The sequence below is a fragment of the Nelumbo lutea genome, chromosome 1 (genome assembly GCF_056320005.1).
Source record: "Nelumbo lutea isolate HS-2025 chromosome 1, American lotus-T2T, whole genome shotgun sequence".
Lineage (NCBI taxonomy): Eukaryota > Viridiplantae > Streptophyta > Magnoliopsida > Proteales > Nelumbonaceae > Nelumbo > Nelumbo lutea.
The window spans coordinates 23,532,096-23,544,276 of NC_142684.1; positions in this window are offsets into that span (position 1 = coordinate 23,532,096).

Genomic DNA, 12,181 nt, shown 5'->3' on the forward strand with positions numbered 1-12,181 from the left:
TTGGAGATCGCAGTGCAGTTTTGGCGCAGATGGTCTGTGCACCCTTTTTCATTTATTTTATTCAATTCGATCTGTAAATAATTTTTTTTATTTTTCTAGACTGAATGTATAGGATTTGATCAAGAATGTAATTAATTAATAGAAATAGGATTTCTGTTATTTATTTTCTTGATTAAAGAAGAAGGAAGAAGATGGCGGCACTGGAGATTTGCAGATGGGGAAATCGCTTCCTGTGATTTACAGTTTATGAAACTGTAACATTAGTGATTAACCTCTGTTTTGCAAGTGGTGCGAACAATCCATATTTGATTTATGTTTGTTTAAAATCAAGATTATTAATTTTAGATCTTTCATGAATTAATTCTTGAATTGAAAATCAGATTTGGACCATTTCAGACTAGATTGGACCAAAACTGTTTGAACCGAATCTGAGGTTCGAAAGGGGCTGTTTTTTCAATCCATATTTCTCACACTTGTTGTTCCAAATCTGATGTTCAATTACAGGGATAAATTCAGCCCACCTATAAAGCCCAATTTTAAAGGGTTAAAACTACAAAAGCCCATTATTGTGAGAAAACCTGTATGGGCCGAACTGCTAACTGCAATTCAGCCCATACACCTAGTAGACATTAATTGTTAATGCTTTGGGTTTTTTAAATGGGCTATTCGATGGGCTATATAGCAATTAATTGATTGGATCAATTCCTCCTTTACATGTGATGTTTGGATGTTTGATGTGCTGCGACCATGGGCCATAAGCACTTGACCCATGTTGACTCGTTAGTGGCTCTTTCACACACCATGGCTGAATGCACATCATTGCCATGGTGTCCCTAAAGGTCATTGGATGATCACTCCTTGCTTGATGGGCCCCACAACCCTGAAAAGGGTTGCTTACGAAACCCCTAGCCGATTTAGGCCCACTAGAAATCTGACTTTATGAAAGTCAGTGGGAGCCACTTTGGTTTGACCTAAATTAGAACTAGGGCGTAATTTTGTTCCCTCCAGCAAATATGAATGCATGTGATAGGGAGATCCATATGATGGACTCTCTAAAGGCCTTCCATCATTAGCACAATGATGGGTCCTTCAGTAATGAGCAAACACACCATAAAATTGGGCTATCCATTTGTTGTTGGATCTATTAGAGTGTTTCATTAGATGATAGGGGCATCATAGACCGATATGGGAGGGGCATCACCAGAAAATGGGAACTCTCTCATGGTACCTTGGCGTAACCTGAATATGATGGGTATGCACTCACTAGATAGAAAGATTTACCTGAAAATGGCTCTAAACCTTGTCTGACAGAGGCCAAAGGGAAACTCATCTGATGAGTGGATATGATCCATCATAGAAAGGTGGTGGGGTTATGCAGCTGAAACAGTTGGCTTCACGCACCCTATGCGATTTCCCACATTTCCAGAGACATTTCGTCGTCTCCGTCACTAAGAAATGAGGGAAATCTCAGAGATGAAGAAATGGGAATGGATCATAGATTAAAAACCATATCTATGTAGGTAACATGAATCAAACTAAGGTTGTGGACTAACGACTTTGTTGTTTTATTAGAAAATGGCAAACGATCAATTTGCAAAGCTTCTAGACGATAACAAGCTTAAGGGTCCAAACTATGCCGACTGGTACAGAAATCTTATGCTGGTCCTAACTTCTGAAAAGTTAGACAAGGTGGTGAAAAATCCTGCCCCGGAACATCCGAGTGATAGGGCTTTTGAGGCCCGTAGGAAGGACTACCAAGATTTGGAGGATAAGAACTCCCTAGCTCGCTGCTTTGTCATTGCCTCATTAGACAACTCAATACAGAGGCAGTTCGATCAGATCAAACTAGCCAAGGACATATTGGATAGTTTAAGAACAATGTATGAAGAGCAAAACCGTTCTACTCGACAGAAGATCCTGGAATTGTTCATGAGCCTTGCCTTCAAGGTAAGATGACTAAGCGGCCATTTGATGGTAAGCCTGAAAGATCTGGAGGCACACTTGACTTAATACATATTGATGTATGTGGTCCCCTGAGTGTTAGGACACAGAATCAACACGTGTATTTCATCACCGTTACAGATGATTTTTCACGATATGGTTACGTGTACCTAATGAGGCACAAGTCTGAATCATTTGAAAATTTCAAAGAGTTCAGATAGGAAGTCGAGAAACAGTTAGGGAGAGAAATCAAGGCCCTTCAATCAGATCGATGTGGCGAGTATCTCTCTGATGAATTCAGGGACTACTTAAAGGTCCACGGGATAGTGTCACGATTAGCTCCTCCTGCCACACCTCAACTCAACGGTGTTTCAGAGAGGAGGAATAAGACCTTGTTGGATATGGTCCGGTCAGTTCTCGTACACTCAGAATTGCCCACATCCTTTTGGAGATATGCATCAGAGATTGCTATCTACGTGCTGAATCGAGTTCCAATCAAATCAGTTCCGAAAACTCCATATGAACTATGGACCGGAAGGAAGCCAAGTGTAAGACACTTGAAGATTTGGGGTTGTCCTGCACACATTAAAAGAACAAGTGCGGACAAGTTGGAATCCAAAACCAGTCGTTGCCTATTTATAAGCTACCCAAAGGATTTAGTGAGTTATCTATTCTATGACCCAAGTGAGCAGAAAGTGTTCTGCAGTCGAAACACCCAATTCTTAGAATCCGAATACATCCTGGACACTCACTGTCAAGAAATAGTTCTTGATGAGGAGAGCACAGGGACAGTGGGAGATGTCCCACAAGTTCTAGGTAGTGACCAACCTAGAAGGTCCACCCGGGTATCCAAACCACCAGTTCGATATGGTTATGACTAGGATAGTTACCTGGTAAAAGCCTTGACTAGTGAAGAGGATCCCGTGACTTACGCGGAAGCTATGTTAGACATAGATTCCCTGAAGTGGGTGGAGGCCATGAGAGCTGAGATGGACTCGATGGAGACCAATGGAGTCTGGACTCTAGTAGATCTGCCATCCGGGGTAAAAGCAATTGGTTGCAAATGGATCGACAAGAGGAAGAAGGGCCCCGATGGCAGGATTGAGACCTACAAAACTCGCTTGGTGGCAAAAGGGTATACTCAGAAAGAAGGCATCGATTATGAGAAAACCTTTTTGCCCGTGGCCATGCTTAAATCCATTAGGATCCTGCTAGCTGTAGCAGCATACCATAACTAGGAGATTTGGAAAATGGATGTCAAAACCACATTCCTGAATGGAGATCTTAGTGAAGATATCTACATGTAGCAGTTGCAAGGCTTAATTGCTACTGGTCAGGAACACATGGTATGTAAACTCAATAGATCCATATATGGACTTAAGCAGGCTTCTAGGAGTTGGAACATCCATTTTGATTCTATCGTCAAAACGTTTGACTTTGAGCAGAATTCAGATGAGCCTTATGTTTATAGGAAGTCCAGTGGGGATAAGATTACCTTTTTGGTATTGTACGTGGACGATATCCTACTCATTGGGAATGATGTACGAATGTTGACTTCGGTCAAGGTATGGCTATCACAACAATTCTCCATGAAAGATCTTGGAGAAGCTTCTTACATACTGGGCCTTCGACTCTATAGAGATAGATCGAAGCAGATAATTGGATTATCCCAGGCTGCTTACATTGACAAAATTGTCAAAAGGTACAGCATGAAAAACTCCAAAAAAGGAAATGTTCCTTTCAGACATGGAGTCACTCTCTCCAAGAAGATGTCTCCTAAGACTTCTGAGGAGATTGAGGGCATGAGAGACGTTCCCTATGCCTCAGCCGTAGGGAGCATCATGTATGCCATGCTGTGCACTCGCCCAGACATAGCTCAGGTGGTGAGTGTGGTAAGAAGATTCTAGGCCAACCCAGGGCAGGAGCATTGGACTGCTGTGAAGAACATACTTAAATACCTTCGAAGAACAAAAGAGTTTTGTCTGGTATTCGATGGTAGTTTACTACAAGTTCTGGGGTATACCGATGTCAATTTCCAGTTAGATCCAGATGATATAACGTCTACATCTGGGTATGTTTTCACGATAGGGTCATGTGCTGTTTGCTGGAAAAGCAGCAAATAGGGGTCCACTACAGACTCCACAACCGAGGCCGAGTATATTGCCGCAAGTGAAGCAGCCAAGGAAGTCATGTGGATGAAGAAATTCATACCCAAATTGGGAGTGATTCCATCCAGTACATCACCCATCCTGTTATTGTGTGACAACAATGGAGCGATCACCCAGGCTAAAGAGCCTCGGGCTCACTCGTAGTCAAAGCACATCGAGAGGAAGTACCATGTACTACGGGAGATCGTTGGTAGACGGGACATCCTAATTCAGAAAGTAGCATCAGCAGACAATGTGGCAGACCCATTAACTAAGCAACTGACACAGAAGGTGTTTGAGAAACACGTGGAAAGTATGGGACTCCGGCTTGTACCGAATTGGACCTAAGTGCAAGTGGGAGTTGTTAGACAGTTTTGTATGCCCTTAGCTTCAATCCCTTTTGATGTATTTTTGACATTTAGTGTAAATAAATAGAGTACATGTTTGATTCATATTGTTTGGTATAATTCTATGTAAGACCCTAAAACTGGACACTTATAGAAACTTGTGTTAGTTTTAAATGTTCACAGCCATTGGATAATTCTGGGGAAATTTATCCTGCCAAGGCTAATACTAATGTGCCACCAAGTGTTGGGATGGCTTGTTTCAACCATCAGGGTAAGACCCAAGGCACATGCAGTATGGGATTGTTTGAACCCTTGAACCGGACCAGATTTTTAGTATTGCCCTAGACCTTGGAGACATATGGGCAAAACTAGAAAGTTACACCTGACCCCTAGACTCGATTATGACACATCACTAGGTGTCGGATCGGGCTGTCTTTGATATGTCAATCAGTGAGATCCTTAGTGGGGGTCAAAACCTAGACATGTTGGGGCAGTCTGAGAATTCATCTGAGTGAGTGATCATAGTGACAGGATCAGCCTCTTTGTCAGACAATGGTAATGATCGGGAATGCACTCTCTCTGATGGAAGCCAAACTGCCGGCATTTGATTTCTATCGTTGGAATTTTGTTTTGCAAAATTAATATATATATATATATATATATATATATATATATGTATGTATGTATGTATGTATGTATATGTACGCTTCAAAAGATTTGCAAAAGGTTTTAATTCCCAGGATCCATGTGAGTAGAGAGTGCAGCACTGTTCCTTACAGCTGAGGGAGAGGTCTTCTCTTGTCGGGCAGTGCTTGATCATTAAGGGCTGAGAGGTTAAGTGCAAGACCATTTAGGATAATACCTGATGGGCTAATTTTGCACCTGCCCATAGTCCCTGGGTTTTTATAAGATGGCTTGGCCCAGGGACCACTTAATGTAAGTGTTGGGCCCATAGGGTCCATGTGATGGGCTCAAGGGGGTCACTGAGTTTTTCGGTGAATTTGGCTGGGCCTTGTAATAAAGGCTGGGCCGAACCCATGTGGCTGGTGTGTAGATCAATGCTTGGGTCGCACGCCATACAAAGAAGCCCAACTAGGCAACAAATTGGAAACTATTTAAACACTGAACACTTAATGGGCCAAAAGCCCATTTCGAACTGGGCTGATATGATCACCTATTCATGGGGCGAATCTGAGATTAATGTTAGTAAAAGAATTGGGTCTTTAACCTTATCTACTCTAGGAGACCAAATTCAAATTAGATTTGAATCTGGTAACCTCTTGATAAGATCAGGAGTGAGCTAACTTAATCTGTAGATAGGATTAAAATTATCCCCTATCCAAATACTGATTTGGATTGGGGTAACTCCCAATTATGAGGTTTATTAATCAAGAAGAAAGAGGAGAAACCCTAACAGAAATATCAGATTTTGAACTACGGTTGGTATGAAAGAGATACCTCCTGCGAATTGAGATTTGATCTCACACAGACTCTAGAGAGAAGAGACATAGTTCAGCCCTCTTCATCCCTGGATTTCTCCTCCAGCAGCCACCATTCCCTGTTGCAAGATTGGATCTTTGCAGCAATAGGAAGTCAAGAAGTCAGTTCTTGACAACAGTCTTGCAAGAAAGACAAAAAAGATTCGGTGTTCAAAGTTTCCAGAGGATTCTTGCGAAGGATCCAGTGTGTAGGATGCACCCTGTTGGTTCCGTTCCATCCACATCTGTATCATCTTCAGCAGGAGCGGATCTTGATTTCTTCTTTGGGCATGAACACCAACTTTGAGAGATATTGTTTCTCCGGATCAGGTATAATCCTTCATGTTTCCTTTTGGTTCAGATCTGGTTTGATTATAGTTCAAGTAGAATCCTTGAATATTGTATTCTAAATTTAGGGAATATGATTCCCAGTTGGAAGAAGGTAGAAAATTTTTTGAAATTCGCCTACCCATTCCACACCCTTCATGGCGTCCATTAGATGGATCCTACCCTTCTTTCACATGCTTATACAACAAATACATTTTTTATCTAAGGGAACATTTTCTTTGTTCTTTATTAAGTAGTTTATATATTATTTTAAATAAAAAAAGAAAAACTACATGGAGTCGGTTAAAGGATGAAAAAGATTGTGAGTTACTTAAACGTTGAATGCAACTTTTATAGATTTGGAATGTTTTCTTGTTTCTGATTTCGGTGTCTATTTCAGCAGTTAACAAACACCAGGAAAAGGAAAAAAAATGAAAAAAAGAAAAAAGAAAATACCACCTTACTTTAAAAGTCCTTTTGTGGCTTACAAAAGTTTCAATGTCTCTTTGTCCCCCTCCCCACCCGATCAGAGCTATCTGTCAATGGATATTGGATCCAATTACAATCCAATCCGAAATTATTGTTGGAAAATCTAATCCAATTCCTTATAATTTTGGATGTCCATTAATGGTTATTGGGTTATAAAATCCAATCCAATTAACATGATGAACTTAGGGTGCATTTGGTTTACAGTCGAAATCGTCAGAATCGGATCTATTCCCATAATCTGTTTGGTTCAGACAGGAATGGGAATGAAAATGAAAATCAGCAGGAATGGGATTTTATTCTCAAGAGAGGGGCAGGGAATCACCATTCCCTTGAATGAAGAAATGTCATTCCAATAGGAATGAAAATGAGATTCTGATTATGTCCCAAAAACAATTGAAATCGGAATAGCCCATTCCAATTCTGATTCCAAACCCCTATTCCTATGAACCAAACGGGGCCTCAATGAATTTGATCAAAATGTCCTTTCATCAACGCCTTCTGAAATTCAACTAAGAGAGCATCTAGATATTAAGAGCTGGCATGTTTCATTGTCTCATATAGCCTACTGGTAAGGAAACCTAAGGTTAGGAGGATCCATGAAATTTCTTGCGTGGCTCTAGTCTCACAATGAGTACTTCATTGGCTTTGTCTAGAGCATTCAATTAATTTGTCCGGCATGCTGGCAGCAACTGTTGAAGGAGGGAAGAAATGCATGCCCATGAAAGAGTGGTTGGTGCCAATAAATGCTAAAATAAAAAAAAAGGAAAATAAAAAGAAAATAAAAAAGCTTGAGAGGAAGCCTCAAATGAACAGTCTTAATTATCCGAGTAAATGCATAGTTGCCCTTTTAATTAGGTAACGGCATTTACCCATGTTTTTTTCTTTACCATATGTAAATAAGGTAATGATTATTTTTTGTCATAAAAATCCATTATTAAAAGATACATTTTTGTCACACTCAAATGTTAGCAACTTTCTTCTTACATGGAAAAATTATTTATCCACCTAGAAGATGGGCATCGCTTACCCGAGTAAGTGATACCCAAGAAAATAAACTTTCCCTGATCCCCATATAAATCTCAACAAGAACATGAGATTCATGGTCAATGGAAACCAAAATCCATCCCATTAATCAATTTTCCCCCCTCTCAAAATCCGAAAAAAGAATATCCCCCTAAGGTAATAATCAAACAACTGTTCCTTTTTCAATGCTTGTTTGCGAGTTCAAATCAGCCCCACACAAGATTTCCCCCCACAGCACATCCCCGTTGTGTATTAGGGACATCTCCCCATGATGGTATCATCATTTCTAGTATTATCATTGGGAGATGTTCCCAATATACGGCAGGGATGAGCTATGTGACGTTGTGGGGGGCAATCTTGTGGGGAGCTGATTTGATCTCCATGCTTGCTTGCTTGTAGAATTTTCACTAATAGCCTTGATTTCTTTGAATAAACTATCGAATTAAAATTATTTTTCCCCACCTGAATGGTAAAAAAGGAGAAATAACCAGAGGTGGGTTCATATGGTGGCTTCCCATATCCAAACCCGATTCAATTCATAGAAAACCCGACCAATAAAATTAAATAAATCCCTGGAAAATTCAGTTCCTTTTTTCCTAATTTGCTATTATCGAAAATTTCAGTTCCATGAAGCATTTTCTGATCCGACCCAAACCCATGCATGGACTTACCAACATACATGAATCTGGATGAATATGGGCGAGCCAATTGGTATAATGCAACTATTTATGTCTCTACTTTTGTTGCTTTCAAATGAAAGGGGAAAATCTTTGATGCGGAAAAGATATGGTATAAAAAGAGTTTTGATCAATCAAAATTCATGGATGAATTTTGATAAATAACACCTAATTGGTTACCACTTTTAGTTCTTTTCGGTTGAAAAGATTGATGGGCCCATCTTATCCAAAATCAGGATCTACTCCGTTAATCGTGTTTACAGTGAATCATCAGAATCTTCCAAGATTTCATGATGTTCTATTTAGGCCCACAATACGTAGGATGAAAATAACACTAAATTCCTCCTTTCACAACCATAGATTTTCTTCTGTAGGGTCCCTGGTTTGAAATTTTAAGACAGCTTTAACGTCATCATCAATGATAATAAATAACTTAATTAATTCACTAAATGTTGAAGGGCCGATAAACTTGCTTAGACCCACCAAGAAAGGGCCCAGTCTAGATCAGATGGGCCAAGAATCAGCTTGAGGAGATGCTATTCATTTGAGATAATTAACACCCAAAAGTCAACTAACCATGCTAATTTCTGACTTGGGCAGTTGGCTTTTTTTATTTTTAGGTGGAACTCGTTCAATGGTTAGTCCAATTCTTTGAACATGGGAATCTGGTGAATTTATGGGGGCCCATGTGTACGTCTGAGTGCTAGGTTCTAAATCCAAGATGCTTCCATGAAAGAAGCGGAGCCATAACAATACCAAGGACACAATATTTGGTGGTAACTTCCTTTTCTTTTTCTAAATTAAAGAAGTGAGGGTCATCTATCAATGGGAATGTGAAAAAATCATCTTTTGTTTCACCCTCTAAGGCTGTGTTTGGTTTAATAGAAAAACAGAGAGAAACATACCCTCAACATTCTGTTTCTTATTTTCTACCAAACCAAATATAACCTAATTGAAATACTTGTAAAACTACGGTTCAACCTCTTGGAATAAACTCATAAACCCAACTAACAAGCCATATCCTCTAAGCCAATTGGTTTTATAGTTAATAATCTATATATATATATATATATATATATATATATACTACTTATAAAAGTGTGAATGAGGAGGTATTGGTTTCTAACTTTTTTTTTACTAAAATACCCCTTCTCTTGAATTTAGTTCACCTCTATTAAAAGGTTAAAAATGTAATTAAAAGAATACCATTAAGTACATTTAGTTACCTCTCACTAAGTCTTACATTTAAGTCATTAAATAAATCACATTCTCTCTCATTGAATCAAATATTTATACTTTTGTTTATCATCATTAAATTTCACTAATAAATCCATACACAACAATTATTAATAGAATGAAATTTTATAATTTTAAAATAAACATAGAAATGAAATCATATTTTCATTTAGGTGGTGGGTAAGTAGCCATTTGGGTCAAATGGATAATTTCATGATGTCATAATTGAATAATACAAATTTAGAAATATAAAATATACTTTTGTTTATCATTATTGAATTCCACTAATAAATCCATACACAATAATTATTAATAGAATGAAATTTTATATTTTTAAAATAAACCTAGAAATGAAATCATATTTTCCATCTAGGTCATGGGTAAGTACTTCAACCATTTGGGTCAAATGGATAGTTTCATGATATCATAAATAAATAATGCAAATTTAGAAAATAAGAAATACAAAAAATATAGAAAAAAAAATTTGAAAAAAAAAATGGACACATTCTATTATCATATATTTTTCATATTAAAAAATAACTATGATCAAATAGACATAATTTTATTAATGATGGACATCAAATATACAATTTAAAACCGATGGGAAATTAAACCATCTTCTTATCTAGGGGTGGGTTAGTGGTTCAACCTTTCAGGTCAAATAGATTAACCCATGATGTATAATTAAAAATAATTTTTTTAAATAGAACAATACAAAAAATATGAAACAATTTTGGGCACATCTATAATATTATATACTAATAATATAAACAAACATAAGTATGAGAAATAATAATTATTTTATCAATGATATAAATGAAATGAAATTTTAAAACCAGATTGAAAATGAAACCATTTCCATATCTAGATGGTAGGTAGGCAATGATCTAACATTTTGGGTCAAATGGGTCAATCTCTAATGTCATAACTAAGTAACTGATATTAAATATATACATACATACATATTGTTGTTGCGCGGATTGGCCAAGGGCAATGAGGTAAATTTGCTCCTCAGGTTTCGAGTGTTAGCTGAGGACCTCGGGGCTTCAGAAGAGATTGAGTGAAGCCGAGGGCTGCAATCCGAGGTGAAGTATTCCTTTTGAGGACTATGGTAGCCAAGGATTGCAAGTCGAGGTGAAGTCCCTGGTGACCAAAGATACTGTAAGACAGGGAGTGTCAGAGGCCTCGGGATGGATACCCGAGGTAGTATGAGGTGTAAAGGGGGGGAGAGTGCAAAAGTGCTCTTGGAGAGAGTCCTCGGATGCACCAGATCTCCCAGAATTAAAGCTAAGTAAACAATGTAGGTGCAGGAAGTAAATGAGTGAGTGAATGTTGGAGTTACTCAGTTCCAAGCCCATCTAAGGGGCAGTTACCTCTTATTTATACTTGAGCATGCTGGGGGTAGGTCAAGATGAACACCCCAGATGAGATCCGTATGAGGTTAGGCTGCAGGTCCCTGTTGGGTATGCCAGACAGCTATGTGATTGGCTCCGTACAGAGGTAGCAGGGCTCCCTAATTGTTGTTGATGCTAGTTGGTGTTAGTGGGCTGGGCATCCTAGCCCTATAGGCTGGACCAAGATAACTCACATCACTTGCCCCCCACTCCCAAGACTAAGGCGAGGCCTTGGCTTTCGCCCGTAATGAGGGTAGTAATCGAAGTAAGGAAGGGCTCCAGTCATTGGGAGTAGTGGTCATTATGCCTTTGGATTCGTCAGCCGAGGGGTGTTCTGTAGTGGTGTCGTTTTCGTTGTTCGCATCGTTCCTCTTTGGTTTGGAGGCGTAAGCGATGTGGATGCCTCAGCTTGGTGGGGGTGTCCCGTATCACGCATGGGCAGGTCACGTTAGTGGGGCCGTCCCAGGAGTCCTGTGATGAACTTACAATTTATCTATAATTTTTGAGGACTTTAGCATGGATTTTTATGCCGGTTTTATTAATTTTTGCCTTAATTTAGCTTAATGCTAAGAATAGGTTCAGGGATAATCAATCCAAGAGAAGGAAGGAAAAAGGCAAGAAAAGAAGGTTCAAAAAGACCAATTTCAGTCCAGCCCGGTCGTGGAAGCAAGAGAGAGCACTTCGGCCCAAAAAGAGCAAGTGAATTCCTTGAGAAAACCCCAGAAAATAAAGCCTAGCTATGAGGAGAATTCGGCCCAGCAAGGAAGGCCCATTTTTAGCCCAAATAACAGCCTAGAGTGTAGCCCACATGAGCTCAAAAGCAAGCTAAGTTGTAGCCCAAATAGCAGCCCAAAGGGAGCTAGGGGCGGCAACTTCTAGGAGTTTCTTGAAGAGAAGGAGGGAGCACTCTAGAAGGTTCATGAGGGGTGTAATACACCCCATTCTAGAGGCTTCAAGAAGGGGCAAGAGCCCCCTTGAAAAACTATATAAGGAGGCCTCTAGGAGGGGAGAAAGTTGTTCAATTGCTTGAGAGAAAGGCTCTCCCACTCTTAGAGGTTCAGCCACCTTGAGAGAAGAGAAGAGAAGAAGGCTAGGCGCAAGGAAGAAGAAGAAGAAGGGCTG